This window comes from Triticum aestivum, chromosome 5A (genome assembly GCF_018294505.1).
Source record: "Triticum aestivum cultivar Chinese Spring chromosome 5A, IWGSC CS RefSeq v2.1, whole genome shotgun sequence".
Taxonomy (NCBI): Eukaryota; Viridiplantae; Streptophyta; class Magnoliopsida; order Poales; family Poaceae; genus Triticum; species Triticum aestivum.
Genome location: NC_057806.1, coordinates 123,386,837 through 123,406,098, shown reverse-complemented (window position 1 = coordinate 123,406,098; position 19,262 = coordinate 123,386,837). Strand labels below are relative to the sequence as shown.

The 19,262-nt window shown below is 43.8% G+C and overlaps 1 long non-coding RNA gene across 3 annotated transcripts; it reads left to right on the top strand.

Moving 5' to 3' along the window:
- Window positions 1-440: 440 nt before the first annotated feature.
- LOC123106694 (uncharacterized) lies at window positions 441-2,855 on the top strand. Of its 3 annotated transcripts, none has more exons than XR_006451438.1 (4): window positions 441-763; window positions 909-1,037; window positions 1,733-1,892; window positions 2,433-2,855. It is a non-coding gene; the product is annotated as an uncharacterized lncRNA (long non-coding RNA). The 3 variants fall into 3 exon arrangements; XR_006451437.1 differs by having other exon boundaries at window positions 2,428-2,855; XR_006451436.1 differs by having other exon boundaries at window positions 1,733-1,920; window positions 2,428-2,855.
- The last annotated feature ends 16,407 nt before the right edge of the window (window positions 2,856-19,262 follow it).

The window sequence follows — 19,262 nt, the reverse complement described above, 5'->3', positions numbered from 1 at the left end:
GCTCCTGCAATAGGTCCGTCATCTAGCGGTGCATCAAGAACATAATTCTTCTGTGCAGCAATGAGGATAAACCTCAGATCACGGATCCAATCCGCATCATTGCTACTAACATCTTTCAACACAATTTTCTCTAGGAACATATCTATCTATACCTATACTAATTTTCGACTCCCTAGAAAATCCCACATTAATTAGAAATTAAGAGCCGTTAATGTTGTCGGGCCACTTTTTTACGGCCTAGATTAACCCGTCTAATTCTCTGTCGTATAACTGTAAAAAGGAAAAAAAATAAAAGGCCCACTAACCAATCTGTATGTAACTAAACTAGAATCCTAACTACGCAATCATCCCTTCAAAAGAAAAAAAACCAGCCCTCCCTATCCTTAATTAACTCTCTCTCCCGTGTAAACACGTCACTTTTACCCAAAAAAATGTAAACACGATCCCTTCATCTCTCTGTTCTCTCTCCCCCGTATATTCCTCTCTCTCTCTCTTCCTCACACGTATCTTCCTGTCCCTCTCCTCTCTCTCTCTCTCCCTCTCTCTCTCTAAACCCTAAAAACTATCTTGCCGACCCTTCCTTTCTCAGAAGAAATTTCCGTGCATCACATCTCTCCATTCTCTCTGTTCCCACAGGGAAAACGAAATCATCTTCTCTACACAAACTGAAGCAAGGGAGTTTTCGGCATGGATCCAGCTGATCAATGATCGTAATGCATCAAATTTTGGCTCCTCATCTGGATCTAAAAAACATCGGGATCAGGTTTGTTTCTCACACTGTTTTTACCAAGATTTGATCAAAGTTTCATACTCCTTCTTTCCAATTTGTGCATTGAATAAACTTCAAAAATTGTGTTCCTTTGATCTGTTATATTAATGTTATCCTTTCTTTGTTTTCTGCAATTTAGCATCTAAAACAGTGGCGACAACACAAAACAAACCCGGAAAGTACGCGGACACATATTGATATATCAGTTCACATTATTGAATATCCGCAACACTGTATGGAATATTTTTCATAGGTTCAGAACCTACAAGTAAGCACTTTCAATTTGGCAGCTTTTTTAGTTTCTTTCCAAGATAATTGGTGTAGTTGATTGATTGCTTGACCAAAGAATTGAACGTCACAAACTGATTAGAAGTGGACCAGTTTGTGGGTTCCAAGTTTCTAATTATTATTCAGATGATATATGTAGTTGGGCAGTGCTACATCTTCGGTTTTTCCAATCTCCTCAACTTACATGCTTGATCACACTGTAATCCATGTTGGACGATGCAGTGGAGAAGGGTTGACGCAAGGCAAAGCTGCAGGTTCCGTTTGTTAATCTGGTCTATCTAGCGTCCGACTATCGGTCATCTCAGCAAACTACGTGGGCAGGTGTTTCTCAATGGGCAGGAGTTTCCTCTCCACCTGTGCATCTCCATAGTCACTCCCAGCTGCCGGTAGCTAGGCCCATTATTGTCTTTAGTACGGCCCTAACAACCACCAGCATACCGATTACAGCCTGTCTATTTCTAAAAAAATTCCTGCACTTTTCTTGCACAAGGGAAGAGACGAGAATCAGACCAACTAGATAGGTTGGTGTTCACTCTAATGTGAATTCATGTATACTCCTCTTTAAGTTTTACTGTCTGTCAATTTTTTTCGTTCAATAGTTAGTTTGATCCTCTATTTACAGTTTAATGCCGACTAGCAAAACATCTTACTTCTTTTAGCAAAACGAATCTATAGGTTTTCCACCAACAACAAATGCAGATTTGCATTGAACAGACTCCATGTACGTGTTACAAGACTGAACGGCCCAAATCCTTTCTTCGAATTGACACATGTGGAGAAAAAGCATGCACTTCCCTTGAGCAGGGAGAAGATGAGAATCAGACCAACTATATAGGTTGGTCTTCTCTCGAATCTGCCTTCAGGTTTACTCCTCCTTAAGTTTTACTTTTTGTCGAAATTTGTCGATCTAGGCTTAGTTTGATCCTCTATTCATAGTTTATGCCCGATAAGCAAAATATATTACTCTTTTTAGCAGAACTAATTTATCTTGGTGTTCACCAACAAACATATGAAGATATGCTTTCAACGAATCCCATGTATGTGTGTTGCTCGATAGATAGGCCGAAAACCTGTGCTAATAATTGCTGCTCATGGAATTTTCACTCACAAAGAAGAAGAAACTCAATAGCATCTACATTGATTGATCATTTTTTCCTACAGATTGTGCACTATTCATAGTTTTATTTCCACAGTCATACCATGGTTTATCCGTCTATCATGAGAGCACATGCATTAGTGACCATATGGTATCTCTTCATTTTCCGTCATATGGAATCCACTATTTGAATGCTCGAGAAGATGATTAGTCTTACCTATGATCAGCATTAAGACGAATTACTGTGTTTGTACATATGTTTCTCGACTGTCAGGACAGTGGGTATAGGAAAGTTGATGCAAGCGGCGTCTATACAGCGGATGCTGGATGCACACTTAGCGGAGATGTCGATGCAATGGCACGGGACGAGGGATTCATATGCGGTGGCAGCTAAAGGCTGCGGCAGGGTAGTCCGGCATGGGCTCGCGGAAGACTGGAAATCTAGAAGAGGATGGGCGAGGAGGACATAGAGAGGCAAACCGGACACAGCGAGGGTCAGATACATGGCATGTCTACACGTTTTTTAGAGGTTGCTTCTACATTTTTTGTTGTTGGACTACGAACAACAGAACATATACAGTTTGCATGTCTCCATATCTAGGACTTTAGCCACAAACAACATTTTAGATGGCATCTACAGTTTTTTTTATTGAACAGATTGGGAGTTTAAAATAGCTTGAGATATAAGTTATTTAAATTATATTTAAGATTTTCATGGAGGATTTCATGAGTCGATACTGCATAATAATATTGTTTTGAAATACGAGACAGAAAACAAAGCGGGTTCCTCTACTTGGGAGATCGAGGAGATCGAAAGCAACTTTGAACATGCATCTACCTTTTCTACTATGATGTTCTATGATTTTTATACCTATTGCATTCCAAATTATATTTATAATAAATATTTTACGGTAGTTAACACGGGTTTGGTCAGGTTTTTGTAGAAGCATGTTAGCGATGATAAACTAATTGGGAAACAGGACAGTTGTATTGCACATATGATGGTAATGAGGATAGAGATGGATCCATATTCAAGGAATCAAGACTTCAGATAAATCTTACATTAACTCGCATATGTGGCGCGTACGTAAACTACCAGTATAAATATTGATGTTGCACATTGAAAGAAAAAAAGAAGTTAAATTATTCAAAGACCGACAAAAAGGTACTGTCACTAACAATGGAACTAAAAGGATAAACATGTAAGATTTTTGGGTGCATTTCCATGTTCTTTCATAATATAAGTTTCATAGTGTTTTTAATAAACAATCAGCAACCAAAGAATTTCTGAAGCTAGAAGCATCAAGACGTCGAAAGATAAGCGGTGTATTGATGTATATTTTAATAAAAACAAGGATTTAACAGAATATATGGGAGCGTACGATTTGTACTTTACATATATACTTCGTTGTTAATCCCTTTCTTTTGTGTCACGAAGTAAGAAAAAAACATTGGCCATCTGCTCTCATCACCACCAAGCATAACATAGTACACGACCTAGCACACCTTGACATCATCGGGAAGTGCAGTTCTCTCCCAGGTGTCTACTCCATGTGCTAGCTAGAGTCGCATACATTGTTTAAATCTCACTATACACTTTGTTTTGATTACAAATTAACAAGGTAATTAGATCAATTGGGCATGGTAACTAATGACGGGTTAAAAGAAGGTACATCTACTAATAATCTACATTGCCAACCAAGAGAGCACTCCACCTAGCTCTGTCACGTGTAACCAACCATGACAAAAATCTGGAATGGAATTAAATATTATTTTCACAGTGAGGAGATACAGATAAGCATAAGTCATACTTGACAATACACACGGCTACACATGCAAATAGGAAACGTATTCTGTACATCCTAGAGTTGAACCAAATTTTAATTATGCACTAAAGGTAAGTGTTTTATGCAACGTGCACCAAGTTGAATAAATTCATAGGCCAGTTTTCAAATAGGGCGACATACTTTTAGAATTGCTATAAATACATTATAATATGTACTGAAACAAATGGATAAATGAGAAATCATGTAAGTGCCTTCTATGAAAATTAATGTTAGCAGCAACAATCAGATGATTAAGTTACTAAAGAAATCATCAAGTAATAATATCTAACTTATAAGGTATGTTTATAAATGCTCAAAGGTAGTATTTTCATGCTAGCCCGTGCGAATGCACGGGTTGACGACTAGTCAAAATAAACACAGGGAAGCAACAACGCTATTAATCTACAACATAATTTGCAAAATACTACCAGGACTAAGTTCATGATAAATTTAAGTTCAATTAATCATATTACTTAAGAACTCCCACTTAGATAGACATCCCTCTAATCCTCTAAGTGATTACGTGATCCAAATCAACTAAACCATGTCCGATCATCACGTGAGATGGAGTAGTTTCATTGGTGAACATCGCTATGTTGATCATATCTGCTATATGATTCACGCTCTACCTTTCGGTCTCCGTGTTCCGAGGCCATATCTGTATATGCTTGGCTCATCAAGTATAACCTGAGTATTCTGCGTGTGCAACTGTTTTGCACCCGTTGTATTTGAACGTAGAGCCTATCACACCCGATCATCACGTGGTGTCTCAGCACGAAGAACTTTCGCAACGGTGCATACTCAGGGAGAACACTTCTTGATAATTAGTGAGAGATCATCTTATAATGCTACCGTCAATCAAAGCAAGATAAGATGCATAAAAGATAAACATCACATGCAATCAATATAAGTGATATGATATGGCCACCATCATCTTGTGCTTGTGATCTCCATCTTCGAAGCACCATCATGATCACCATCGTCACCGGCGCGACACCTTGATCTCCATCGTAGCATCGTTGTCGTCTCGTCAATCTTATGCTTCCACGACTATCGCTGCCGCTTAGTGATAAAGTAAAGCATTACAGTGCGATTGCATTGCATACAATAAAGCAACAACCATATGGCTCCTGTCAGTTGCCGATAACTCGGTTACAAAACATGATCATCTCATACAATAAAATTTAGCATCATGTCTTGACCATATCACATCACAACATGCCCTGCAAAAACAAGTTAGACGTCCTCTACTTTGTTGTTGCAAGTTTTACGTGGATGCTACGGGCTTAAGCAAGAACCAATCTTACCTACGCATCAAAACCACAATGATAGTTTGTCAAGTTGGTGTTGTTTTAACCTTCGCAAGGACCGGGGCGTAGCCACACTCGGTTCAACTAAAGTTGGAGAAACTGTCACCCGCTAGCCACCTTTGTGCAAAGCACGTCGGGAGAACCGGTCTCGCGTAAGCGTACGCGTAATGTCGGTCCGGGCCGCTTCGTCCAACAATACCGCCGAACGAAAGTATGACATGCTGGTAAGCAGTATGACTTATATCACCCACAACTCACTTGTGTTCTACTCGTGCATATAACATCAACACATAAAACCTAGGCTCGGATGCCACTGTAGGGAAACGTAGTAATTTCAAAATTTTCCTACGCACATGCAAGATCATGGTGATGCATAGCAACGAGAGGGGAGAGTGTGATCTACGTACCCTTGTAGACCGACAGCGGAAGCGTTAGCACAACGCGGTTGATGTAGTCATACGTCTTCACGGCCCGACCGATCAAGCACCGAAACTACGGCACCTCCAAGTTCTAGCACACGTTCAGCTCGATGACGATCCCTGGACTCCGATCCAGCAAAGTGTCAGGGAAGAGTTCCGTCAGCACGACGGCGTGGTGATGATCTTGATGTACTACCATCGCAGGGCTTCGCCTAAGCACCGCTACAATATTATCGAGGATTATTGTGGAAGGGGGCACCGCACACGGCTAAGAATATGATCACGTGCATCAACTTGTGTGTCTAGGGGTGCCCCCTGCCCCCGTATATAAAGGATCAAGGGGGGTGCGGCCGGCCAGGAGGAGGGCGCGCCAGGAGGAGTCCTACTCCCACCGGGAGTAGGATTCCCCCCCTTCCCTAGTTGGAATAGGATTCGGGAAGGGGGAAAGAGGAGAGAGAGAGAAGGAAGGGGGGGCGTCGGCCCATTCTCCTTGTCCTATTCGGACTAGGGGGGAGGGGCGCGCGGCCCAGCCCTGGCCACCTCTCCTCTCTTCCACTAAAGCCCACTAAGGCCCATATACCTCCCGGGGGGTTCCGGTAACCTCCCGGTACTCCGGTAAAATCCTGATTTCACCCGGAACACTTCCGATATCCAAATATAGGCTTCTAATATATCAATATTTATGTCTCGACCATTTCGAGACTCCTCGTCATGTCCGTGATCACATCCGGGACTCCGAACAAACATCGGTACATCAAAAAGCATAAACTCATAATATAACTGTCATCGAAACCTTAAGCGTGCGGACCCTACGGGTTCGAGAACAATGTAGACATGACCGAGACACGTCTCCGGTCAATAACCAATAGCGAAACCTGGATGCTCATATTGGCTCCTACATATTCTACGAAGATCTTTATCGGTCAGACCGCATAACAACATACTTTGTTCCCTTTGTCATCGGTATGTTACTTGCCCGAGATTCGATAGTCGGTATCTCAATACCTAGTTCAATCTCATTACTGGCAAGTCTCTTTACTCGTTTCATAATACATCATCTTGCAACTAACTCATTAGTTGCAATGCTTGCAAGGCTTATGTGATGTGCATTACCGAGAGGGCCCAGAGATACCTCTCCGACAATCGGAGTGACAAATCCTAATCTCGAAATACGCCAACCCAACATTTACCTTTGGAGACACCTGTAGAGGTCCTTTATAATCACCCAGTTACGTTGTGACATTTGGTAGCACACAAAGTGTTCCTCCGGTAAACAGGAGTTGCATAATCTCATAGTCATAGGAACATGTATAAGTCATGAAGAAAGCAATAGCAACATACTAAACGATCGGGTGCTAAGCTAATGGAATGGGTCATGTCAATCACATCATTCTCCTAATGATGTGATCCCATTAATCAAATGACAACACATGTCTATGGCTAGGAAACATAACCATCTTTGATCAACGAGCTAGTCAAGTAGAGGCATACTAGTGACGTTTGGTTTGTCTATGTATTCACACAAGTATTATGTTTCTGGATAATACAATTCTAGCATGAATAATAAACATTTATCATGATATAAGCAAATAAAACAATAACATTATTATTGCCTCTAGGGCATATTTCCTTCAGATATGTGCAGCTCCTATCGGGATTTTTCGCCACATTCGGGCGGTGTTGCTGGATTTGTTTTAACTTGTCAAAGTGTCTTGTAGAACCGGGATACCGAGTCTGATCGGAATGTCTCGGGAGAAGGTCTATTCCTTCGTTGACCGTGAGAGCTTGTCATGGGCTAAGTTGGGACACCCCTGCAGGGATTTGAACTTTCAAAAGTCGTGCCCGCGGTTATGGGCAGATGGGAATTTGTTAATGTCCGGTTGTAGAAAACCTGAAGTTGACCTTAATTAAAATGCATCAACCGCGTGTGTAACCGTGATGGTCTCTTTCCGGCGGAGTCCGGGAAGTGAACACGGTGTTGGAGTTATGTTTGATGTAGGTTGTTCTAGGATCACTTCTTGATCATAGTTTCACGATCGTGCTTTGCCTTCTCTTCTCACTCTCTTTTGCGTACATGTTAGCCACCATATATGCTAGTCGCCTGCTGCAGCTCCACCTCATACCTTTACCTTACCCATAAGCTTAAATAGTCTTGATCGCAAGGGTGCGAGATTGTTGAGTCCCCGTGAATCACAGATACTTCCAAAACCAGCTTGCAGGTGCCGTTGAACCGAGCAGGTGACGCAACCAAGCTCAAGGAGGAGCTCGATGAAGATCTTGTCCTTTGTGTTGTTTCGTTCTAGTTGATCAGTAGTGGAGCCCAGTCGGGTCGATCGGGGACCTTTGTCGCATTTGGGGTTCTTCTTTTATTTTGGTTCCGTAGTCGGACCTTGATTGTATCTGGTTGATGTAATGCTTTATTCCTGTAATTGTGTGAAGTGGCGATTGTAAGCCAACTATGTATCTTTTTCCCTTATGTATTACATGGGTTGTGTGAAGATTACCTCACTTGCGACATTTCTTTCAATGCGGTTATGCCTCTAAGTCGTGCTTCGACACATGGGAGATATAGCCGCATCGAGGGCGTTACATAACTTTACTAAAAAAATGAACATAGATGCACCTATAGAGAAAATTCGACCTAAATTCATAGTTTTCAAATGAACTCTGAAAAGTTGGCATAGCATACTCGTGTGTTACAAAGTTGGCATGGTATCATCATAATAGTTGCGGGAGAAAGTCTTCACTTTTTCTTCGCTTGTGTCATTTGCTTATTGCGCCGTAACCATGGATAATCTTCATCGTTTATCAGGATGCTTGGGTCAGCCTTGACATTGAAGGGAGGAATTTCATGAAACTTTTCATAATCTTCAGACATGTCTGTCTTGCCGTCCACTCCTAGGATGTCCCTTTCTCCTGAAAGAACTATGTGGCGCTTTTGCTCATCGTATGATGTATTCGCTTCCTTATCTTTTCTTTTTCTCGGTTTGGTAGACATGTCCTTCACATAGATAATCTGTGCCACATCATTGGCTAGGACGAACGGTTTGTCAGTGTACCCAAGATTTTTCAGATCCACTGTTGTCATTCCGTACTGTGGGTCTACTTGTACCCCGCCGCCTGACAGATTGACCCATTTGCACTTAAACAAAGGGACCTTAAAATCAGGTCCGTAGTCAAGTTCCCATATGTCCACTATGTAACCATAATATGTGTCCTTTCCGCTCTTGGTTGCTGCATCAAAGCGGACACCGCTGTTTTGGTTGGTGCTCTTTTGATCTTGGGCGATCGTGTAAAATGTATTCCCATTTATCTCGTATCCTTTGTAAGTCAATATAGTCAAAGATGGTCCCCTGGACAACAAGTACAACTCATCACAAACAGTGTTGTCACCTCTGAGATGTGTTTCCAACCAACTGCTGAAAGTCCTGATGTGTTCACATGTAATCCAGTCATCGCACTGCTCCGGGTGTTTGGAGCGCAGACTGTTCTTGTGTTCATCGACATACGGGGTCACCAAGGTAGAGTTCTGTAGAACTGTGTAGTGTGCTTGAGACCAAGAATATCCGTCCCTGCATATTATTGAGTCACTTCCAAGAGTGCCTTTTCCAGTCAGTCTCCCCTCATACCGCGATTTAGGGAGACCTATCTTCTTAAGGCCAGGAATGAAGTCAACACAAAACCCGATAACATCCTCTGTTTGATGGCCCATGGAGATGCTTCCTTCTAGCCTAGCGCGGTTACGGACATATTTCTTTAGGACTCACATGAACCTCTCAAAGGGGAACATATTGTGTAGAAATACGGGCCCCAAGATGACAATCTCGTCGACTAGATGAACTAGGATGTGCGTCATGATACTGAAGAAGGATGGTGGGAACACCAGCTCGAAACTGACAAGACATTGCGCCACATCACTCCTTAGCCTTGGTATGATTTCTAGATCGATCACCTTCTGAGAGATTGCATTGAGGAATGCACATAGCTTCACAATGGATAATCGGACGTTTTTCGGTAGAAGCCCCCTCAATGCAACCGGAAGCAGTTGCGTCATAATCACGTGGCAGTCATGAGACTTTAGGTTCTGAAACTTTTTCTCTGGCATATTTATTATTCCCTTTATATTCGACAAGAAGCCAGTCGTGACCTTCATACTGAGCAGGCATTCAAAGAAGATTTCTTTCTCTTCTTTCGTAAGAGCGTAGCTGGCAGGACCTTTATACTGCTTCGGAGGCATGCCGTCTTTTTCATGCAAACGTTGCAGGTCCTCCCGTGCCTCAGGTGTATCTTTTGTCTTCCCATACACGCCCAAGAAACCTAGCAGGTTCACGCAAAGGTTCTTCGTCACGTGCATCACGTCGATTGAAGAGCGGACCTCTAGATCTTTCCAGTAGGGTAGGTCCCAAAATATAGATTCTTCTTCCACATGGGTGCGTGTCCCTCAGCGTCATTCGGAATAGCTAGTCCGCCGGGACCCTTTCCAAAGATTACGTGTAAATCATTGACCATAGCAAGTACGTGATCACCGGTACGCATGGCGGGCTTCTTCCGGTGATCTGCCTCGCCTTTGAAATGCTTGCCTTTCTTTCGACATTGATGGTTGGTCGGAAGAAATCGACGATGGCCCAGGTACACATTCTTCCTGCATTTGTCCAGGTATATACTTTCAGTGTCATCTAAACAGTGCGTGCATGCATGGTATTCTTTGTTTGTCTGTCCTGAAAGGTTACTGAGAGCGGGCCAATCGTTGATGGTCATGAATAGCAACGCCTTTAGGTTAAGTTCCTCCTGTCTGTGCTCATCCCACGTACGTACACCGTTTCCATTCCACAGCTGTAAAAGTTCTTCAACTAATGGCCTTAGGTACACATCAATGTCGTTGTCGGGTTGCTTAGGTCCTTGGATGAGAACTGGCATCATAATGAACTTCCGCTTCATGCGCATCCAAGGAGGAAGGTTATACATACATAGAGTCACGGGCCAGGTGCTGTGATTGCTGCTCTGCTCCCCGAAAGGATTAATGCCATCCGCGCTTAAAGCAAACCATACATTCCTTGGGTCCTTTGCAAACTCATACCAGTACTTTCTCTCGATTTTTCTCCACTGCGACCCGTCAGCGGGTGCTCTCAACTTCCCATCTTTCTTTCGGTTCTCACTGTGCCATCGCATCAACTTGGCATGCTCTTCATTTCTGAACAGATGTTTCAACCGTGGTATTATAGGAGCATACCACATCACCTTTGCAGGAACCCTCTTCCTGGGGGGCTCGCCGTCAACATCACCAGGGTCATCTCGTCTGATCTTATACCGCAATGCACCGCATACCGGGCATGCGTTCAGATCCTTGTATGCACCGCGGTAGAGGATACAGTCATTAGGGCATGCATGTATCTTCTCCACCTCCAATCCTAGAGGGCATACGACCTTCTTTACTGCGTATGTACTGTCGGTCAATTCGTTATCCTTTGGAAGCTTCTTCTTCAATATTTTCAGTAGCTTCTCAAATCCTTTGTCAGCCACAGCATTCTCTACCTTCCACTGCAGCAATTCCAGTACGGTAACGAGCTTTGTGTTGCCATCTTCGCAATTGGGGTACAACCCTTTTTTGTTATCCTCTAACATGCGATCAAACTTCAGCTTCTCCTTTTGACTTCCGCATTGCGTCCTTGCATCGACAATGACCCGGCGGAGATCATCATCATTGGGCACATCTTCTGGTTCCTCTTGATCTTCAGCAGCTTCACCCGTTGCAGTATCATTGGGCACATCGTCTGGTTCCTCTTGATCTTCACCAGCTCCCCCCGTTGCAGCATCACCGTATTCAGGGGGCACATAGTTGTCATCGTACTCTTCTTCTTTGCCGTCTTCCATCATAACCCCTATTTCTCCATGCCTCGTCCAAACTTTATAGTGTGGCATGAAACCCTTGTAAAGCAGGTGGGAGTGAAGGATTTTCCGGTTAGAGTAAGACCTCGTATTCCCACATTTAGTGCATGGACAACACATAAAACCATTCTGCTTGTTTGCCTCAGCCGCATCGAGAAACTCATGCACGCCCTTAATGTACTCGCAGGTGTGTCTGTCACCGTACATCCATTATTGGTTCATCTACGTGCATTATATATAATTAAGTGTCCAAATTAATAGAAGTTCATCATCATATTAAAACCAAAGTGCATACATAGTTCTCATCTAACAACATATAGCTCTCTAGAGCATCTAATTAATTAAACCATACATTGAAACTATGTAAAACATTTCAATGCGAAAACAAATGCGATCATAATCGCAACCAAGGTAACAATTGATCCAACGGCATAATGATACCAAGCCTCGGTATGAATGGCATATTTTCTAATCTTTCTAATCTTCAAGCGCATTGCATCCATCTTGATCTTGTGATCATCGACGACATCCGCAACATGCAACTCCAATATCATCTTCTCCTCCTCAATTTTTTTTATTTTTTCCTTCAACAAATTGTTTTCTTCTTCAACTAAATTTAACCTCTCGACAATAGGGTCGGTTGGAATTTCCGATTCACATACATCCTACATAAATAAAATCTATGTCACGTTGGTCGGCATAATTTTCATAAACAATAAATGAACCAATAGTTATAAAGATAATATATATACCACATCCAAATCATAGACAGGACGAGGGCCGACGGGGGCGGATACCAAAACCATCGCACTATATAAGATGCAATAATAAAAGTAAGAAAATAATACAAGTATCTATGCAAACATACAAGTAAGAATATTTTTCCTTTCAGAAAGAAGATAAGAACAAGAGGCTCACCACGGTGGTGCCGGCGATGAGCTCGGCGCGGGTGATCGACGGCGGTGAAGATGGGGACGGGGCGTGACGGACCACTAAACCTAGACAAATATTGTGGAAAATGGAGCTTGGAGGTCGAGCTTGGAGAGGAGAAAGCTTAAGTAGTGTGGCTCGGGCATTCCATCGAACACCTTGTGTGCATAGGAGGTGAGCTAGAGCACCACCAAGCCCTCTCCCCCTCGGCCAGAAAAAAACAGAGCAGTGTGCTCTGCTCTTACACGAGGGGGTATATATAGGCACCTCATTGGTCCCAGTTGGTGGCATGAACCGGGACTAAAGGGGAGCCTTTGGTCCCGGTTCAAGCCACCAGCCGGGACCAATGGTGGTGGGCCAGGAGCGAGGCCCATTGGTCCTGGTTCGTCCCACCAACCGGGAACAATGGCCCACGTGGCCCGGCCGGCCCCTTGGGCTCATGAACCGGGTCCAATGCCCCCATTGGTCCCGGTTCTGGACTGAACCGGGACTAATGGGCTGACCCGGCCTGGACCAAAGCCCTGTTTTCTACTAGTGAGGGAAGAGATGGGGGAGAGAGGGGTCGTTTGTGTCCATAAGTGGCATATAGATAGGGAGACAAAGTTGACGTTGTTTGAAATTGGCCTATGTACGGAGATGCAAGAGAAGCGAGTCATCGTGTGTGTGATAGGGACTTCATGAGAGATCTAGAATAGATGGTGTAGAGAACAATGTGCGAGATTGAGAACGATGATACATTAGGGAGCTATGGAAAGATTCGCGACATATATGTATACAGGGAAGGAGTTGGGGCAGGTCCGCATGTGGGAGAGATAGAAAGAGGAGAGTGGTGCACAAGGAGACAAGTGTGCTTGCTTGTAGTGGGGGTGGTGTGTGAGGTGAGTGTGCGAGAACCACATAACTAGGGAGATGGACGCCTAGGGGCGACGTTTTGTGTGTATGGGAAAGATACACTCTACATAGTGCGTGTGCTTGGGAAAGAGAGATGCCGAGAGACCTAGAGAGTGGGGGAAGAGATGTGTGCATGCCTGAGAGAAAAAGTGATAAGAGTCCAATATTGGGGTTCGGACATTAGAAGAGAGGGGGGTGTTAATGTGCTCGTGTGTTCGTGTCTGGGGGAGAGAACGACTTGTGTGTGGGGGGCGACGGGGGTGTGTGGGGGGGTTGGCTTCAGATAATGGGTGAGGTGTCTATATTTGAGGGACTTTAGCATAATAGAGATATATATGGTCAATAGTATGTGCACTCATGGTTGATTAATTTGTTTCGCAGTTTGGACTATGAGATAACGATACTTTTGAACATGCGTGATATACCTTGATGTACCAGAATTACAAACCTAAGATTGGAATTTTGGAATTCGACTCCATCATTAGCTTTTGTAATTCATTTAAACAGAGGTACATTTTTTAAGCCGGGATTTCGTGATTTCAAATTCATATATCAAACCTAGAGATATACACATACGGGCATGTTCAAACTTTATAATCATCCACTTTATTCATACACATAAACATTTTTGCTTTTGTCATAATATTTAGGATAAACACATTTGGAATTTCATTTGAATTGGACCGTATGATGGTATTTGCTCATACTAGCTCAATGATCCATATTTGAATTGAATGGACAATCTAAGTTTCGAGTTGGAGACATTGATTTTCAAAACTTGCACTTTTTTGCGTGCAAACCAAATAAATTCTCGGCCATGATATCATAGTCGGCCGTACAAGAGAAGAACACTTATAATTTCAAGCGCCAAAAGCTTTCAAACTTCCCGCTCACATCGAAATATCTCGCGCCCGAAAGTTTAGCCCTGTGATATTCCTGTTTTACCCCTGCCACATGAATGGAAAAAGGGCTGCTTCGGTAACTCCATTGTTTACCCCTCTTTGCCCCCAACATTCTTCCCCAGAGCCCCTACCCTTCCACTCCCCGACCCCCCAACCACGGCAAGCCACCGAATCTAGTCCTCCACCGCAGCGGTGGACCTCACACCCCGCCAGATCTACCTTCCGCACCTTGGAACCCCCAACTGCTAACTCACCACTTCACTGGAGCCGCTTTAGCGACTGGCTTGTCCACCACTCAAGATCTCCTTGACCGCCATCATGGTCCACCGCACCAGATCTACTTAATCGGCGCCCTCGTCCACCACAGTGTAGGCCCTTCACTGTCTCCCTCGTCCGCCCCATCGCTGGCCCTTCATACAAGCCCTCGTCCGTCGCAACAGATCCGCCTCACCGAAAGCACTATACACCGCGCCCGCCGAAGCCTTCGTCCACTACACCGGACAGGCTCCACGGACGCCATATTCAACTCCACCGGCCCTGCTTTACTGACGCCATAGCCTCATCGGGTTATTTCAATTTGTACTCCTTCGGTTTTTCTCTTTGTTATCGTGCAACTCTACACTTACCATAGATGAGCTTTCTTGTATGTTGACAGGCGCCGCAACCGAAGCACCGCGGCCGCTTTAGCGACGGCAACAGCCGGCCCAAACTCAACCGCAACATGAGCACCATCGACGATCCTTAGCTATCAAGTATGACAACGATACCCATACGCCGCCGAGAATTAGGTGCTATTATCCAACGGCTGACGCCTACGTTCACTTTCTTAGCACAAGCACCGCACCTTTGAATTTCTTCAGGGCATCATTCAATTTTTCATGAGACGCGTTATTCTGCTTGCACCTGTAGGGCCATACTTCTTGTAGAGAACATGTTACATGTGCTAAATTACATACCAATGCACATATAGTTAATATGCTTTAGTTTTGTCCTAAGTATTACTGTACTTCATAGATATCACTACCTACTATTTTACTTCTTGCATGCTATATTTATGATAATGGTGTTGTTCTGATGCCACCTGTTGGTTCCATCAGACTGTGTCATGTTCTCTATGCTTAATTACAAATCAGCAAACTAGCATGTGGTTCCACTGCTTTTTGTTTGTTTTACCCTACATTTTCTGATGCTAGCTATTACATCACTGCTCTGAGCCTTCGTTCGTTAATTTTTTGTGTGTTCTTGATCTTCCCAAGTTGCATAACTAATTTTATGCTTCTATTAATTATGGAGCTGCCAACCCCATCAAGCAATTTTTTGTTCCTTTGGGGTTGGCACCTCGAACAAGCATAAAAATAGAGTGAAGCAGATATATTGTTGTGTAAGCACACACCCTTCTTTCCTTAGTTTATATGAACCAGTGATGATCAATTCGAACCAGTGCATGCGATTAAAATTAATTTTACCTAAATAGAGGGTGCAGAATAATCTACAACAACTAGATTTGCAACCAAGGGATGCTGACGATATCTTCAAAGAGCATTGCAACAGCAACGAGGCTTCACAGCAACATATGGTAAGCCAGTGTGTTTTAGTACATGTGAAATGTAATGCGTGTGGGTTGCTTTCTTGGCATGTTCCCTCAACCTGTAATCCTACATAATTACAAAAATAGTTCAGTTGTCTACTTCGCTGTATTGCTTGATTCGAATGCTTGTTTGTTATTTGTTATGCTATACCTGAGTTGGCCAATATGTCAGCAGTGCTTGCTGTACTATCATAAAGAAATGCATGCCTAGTTCATTTGAGTCCTTAACTTTTCCTATGAACTTCATCACAAGACTGTCTTCATAGTTTATATGAGGCCACACTACTAAGATGCTTTTTCAGATGTCAACTACTTAGATGCCTTGGCAACTTAAATATAGCGGTGGTACACTCCCTTTCAACTAAGGATGTCAACTGGGTCCCGCTTAATCCCGATTAAAGTCCACTAGTGGTATGATAGTTCAAAAGAGTTTTTATTTTTTTGAGGAAAATGAACTAGGGAGCTAAGAAAAACTAACTAGATGGGACTGGTGGATGTCGTTCATTTGCCACTTACATCCCTAGTTTCATCCTACCATTTTAATTTCTTTTCGGCTGATGCTACTTCGAACCATTTAAATATAGCTTGTCGTGCTCGGCAATAATTCGTATGTCGTTTACCATGTAAGCTTACTACCTAGATCATGCGATAACTATCTCTTACTTCTGTCCAGCGGAAACCTTTCAGGATGCCCTTCACACTAGGACACAATGTACAACCCCAGAATCTATTTGTGGAAGCAGTGCGCCATCCATGTTACTAGATGGTAGCAGTTTAGAGGCAACACCGCCGTAGAGCAGTCTGAGCACAAATATTATAGTTCTTGAGGCTCTACTAGAGGCAGAAAGAGATGGTGTGGCTGCCATGAATGAGGTAATCTTGATCCTGAGGTTGGAAATTATGCAATTAGCTGCACGCATTATGCAAGCAACCCAAGAATTGGAGGAAGTAAGAATGTTCCATTTGAAGATGGAGGAGGTCCTGCTGTTTCTTCTATCTGAAGCCCAGGGTAATCCCAGTTCTTCTTTAAATATCAGTTGAAATTTTCATTAGATTATTGTACTTGCATGTTGTGTTATGTCTCTGAATGGATTATGTTGTAAGACCCGCTATGTTGTCCATGTGTTGTAATGATCCGAATTTATTAGGCGAGGTAATCCTCGGTACTTGTATGATTGACATAAGGTGAACTGTTTTTCGTGTGAGCATATTGTATTGGATGAAATGACTATTTGACTCAAAGTGTATCCAACCTACTAAATTCGAAGATCACGGCATTTCTAAATCATAATCATATATAAAGGTAGAATAAATCTGTGTTGTGGTTTTGAAGAAATAAATAACAAAATGTAGAATTATCTGTGGATATTCGTTATCGAATACAAATTGGATTTAAATTTAGTTGCCAGGGCCCAAGGCAAACGTGAATGTTAATTCTCCCAAGTTTTGAACGAAGTGGCTAAACACCCACTATCATTTGTGTGCTGCCCAAAGCAAGTGTTTGCGAGATGGAAATTATTGTCTACCCCTGACACTAGACATCCTTATCGACCGGATTTACACTGCTGTCGATAGGGGTACACTAGTAACTTCAACTAGACGTGACACGACCGCCTCTGAGCCCATTCAGACACGGTGGGTGCCAAACATGGGCGGCAAAACACATTTGATTCAAGCTCATCCAAAAGAGATGTGTCTCTCCCTCCATTTCCCCATTCATACACGGTGGGCAGCAAAACAAACTCTCCTCATCCAAAATCGATGTAGGCAAATATTTTAAATAGGGGCAGATGTGTAACTTCCCTTAGACGTGACACAACCGCCCTACCTGTCAACCCCATTCATACACCATGGGCGCCAACCGTGGGCAGAAAAACACCCTCTCCTCGCCCGAAATCACTACCGGCAAATATTTGGGAGATGCAAGATTACCGTCCTATCCCCAACCGACGTGGTGTCCGAAATTTTAAACGGGGGATAAGTTCATAACTTTTCCACATTTCAGACAATCGCGTCCCAAAGTTTGAGATCCCTCCTCCCCCTCCATTTCCCCATTCATACACCGTCGGCGCCACAACAACCTCCCTACTGTGGCCAGCTTCCTCCATCCGCCACCCCATCCTCCACCTTGCCGGAGCCGCTACCCCTACCCCGTCGTCCACTTCAAGAGATGGACGTTTCTCATCCACGGCGTCGTACCAGGATCCTTTCATTGTTGGGTTTCGTAGTAATTTCAAAAAAATTCCTACGCACACGCAAGATCATGGTGATGCATAGCAACGAGATGGGAGAGTGTTGTCTACGTACCCACGCAGACCGACTGCGGAAGCGTTGACGCAACGTAGAGGAAGTAGTCGTACGTCTTCCCGATCCGACCGATCCAAGCACCGTTACTCCGGCACCTCCGAGTTCTTAGCACACGTACAGCTCGATGACGATCCCCGGGCTCCGATCCAGCAAAGCGTCGGGGAGGAGTTCCGTTAGCACGACGGCGTGGTGACGATCTTGATGTTCTACCGACACAGGGCTTCGCCTAAGCACTACAACGATATGACCGAGGTGGAATATGGTGGCAGGGGGCACCGCACACGGCTAAGGAACGATCACGTGGATCAACTTCTGTGTCTAGAGGTGCCCCTGCCTCCGTATATAAAGGAGCCAAGGGGGAGGGGGCCGCCGGCCAGGAGGAGGGCGCAGGAGGAGTCCTACTCCTACCGGGAGTAGGACTCCCCCCCCCCCAATCCTAGTTGGACTAGGATTCCCCGAGGAGGAAAGAGAGAGAGGGGGCCGGCCACCTCTCCTAGTCCTAATAGCGGGACCTGGATGCCCATATTGGCTCCTACATATTCAACGAAGATCTTTATCGGTCAGACCGCATAACAACATACGTTGTTCCCTTTGTCATCGGTATGTTACTTGCCCGAGATTCGATCGTCGGTATCCAATACCTAGTTCAATCTCGTTACCGGCAAGTCTCTTTACTCGTTCCGTAATACATCATCCCGCAACTAACTCATTAGTTGCAATGCTTGCAAGGCTTATGTGATGTGCATTACCGAGAGGGCCCAGAGATACCTCTCCGACAATCGGAGTGACAAATCCTATTCTCGAAATACGCCAACCCAACATCTACCATTGGAGACACCTGTAGAGATCCTTTATAATCACCCAGTTACGTTGTGATGTTTGGTAGCACACAAAGTGTTCCTCCGGCAAACGGGAGTTGCATAATCTCATAGTCATAGAAACATGTATAAGTCATGAAGAAAGCAATAGCAACATACTAAACGATCGGGTGTTAAGCTAATGGAATGGGTCATGTCAATCAGATCATTCAACTAATGATGTGACCTCGTT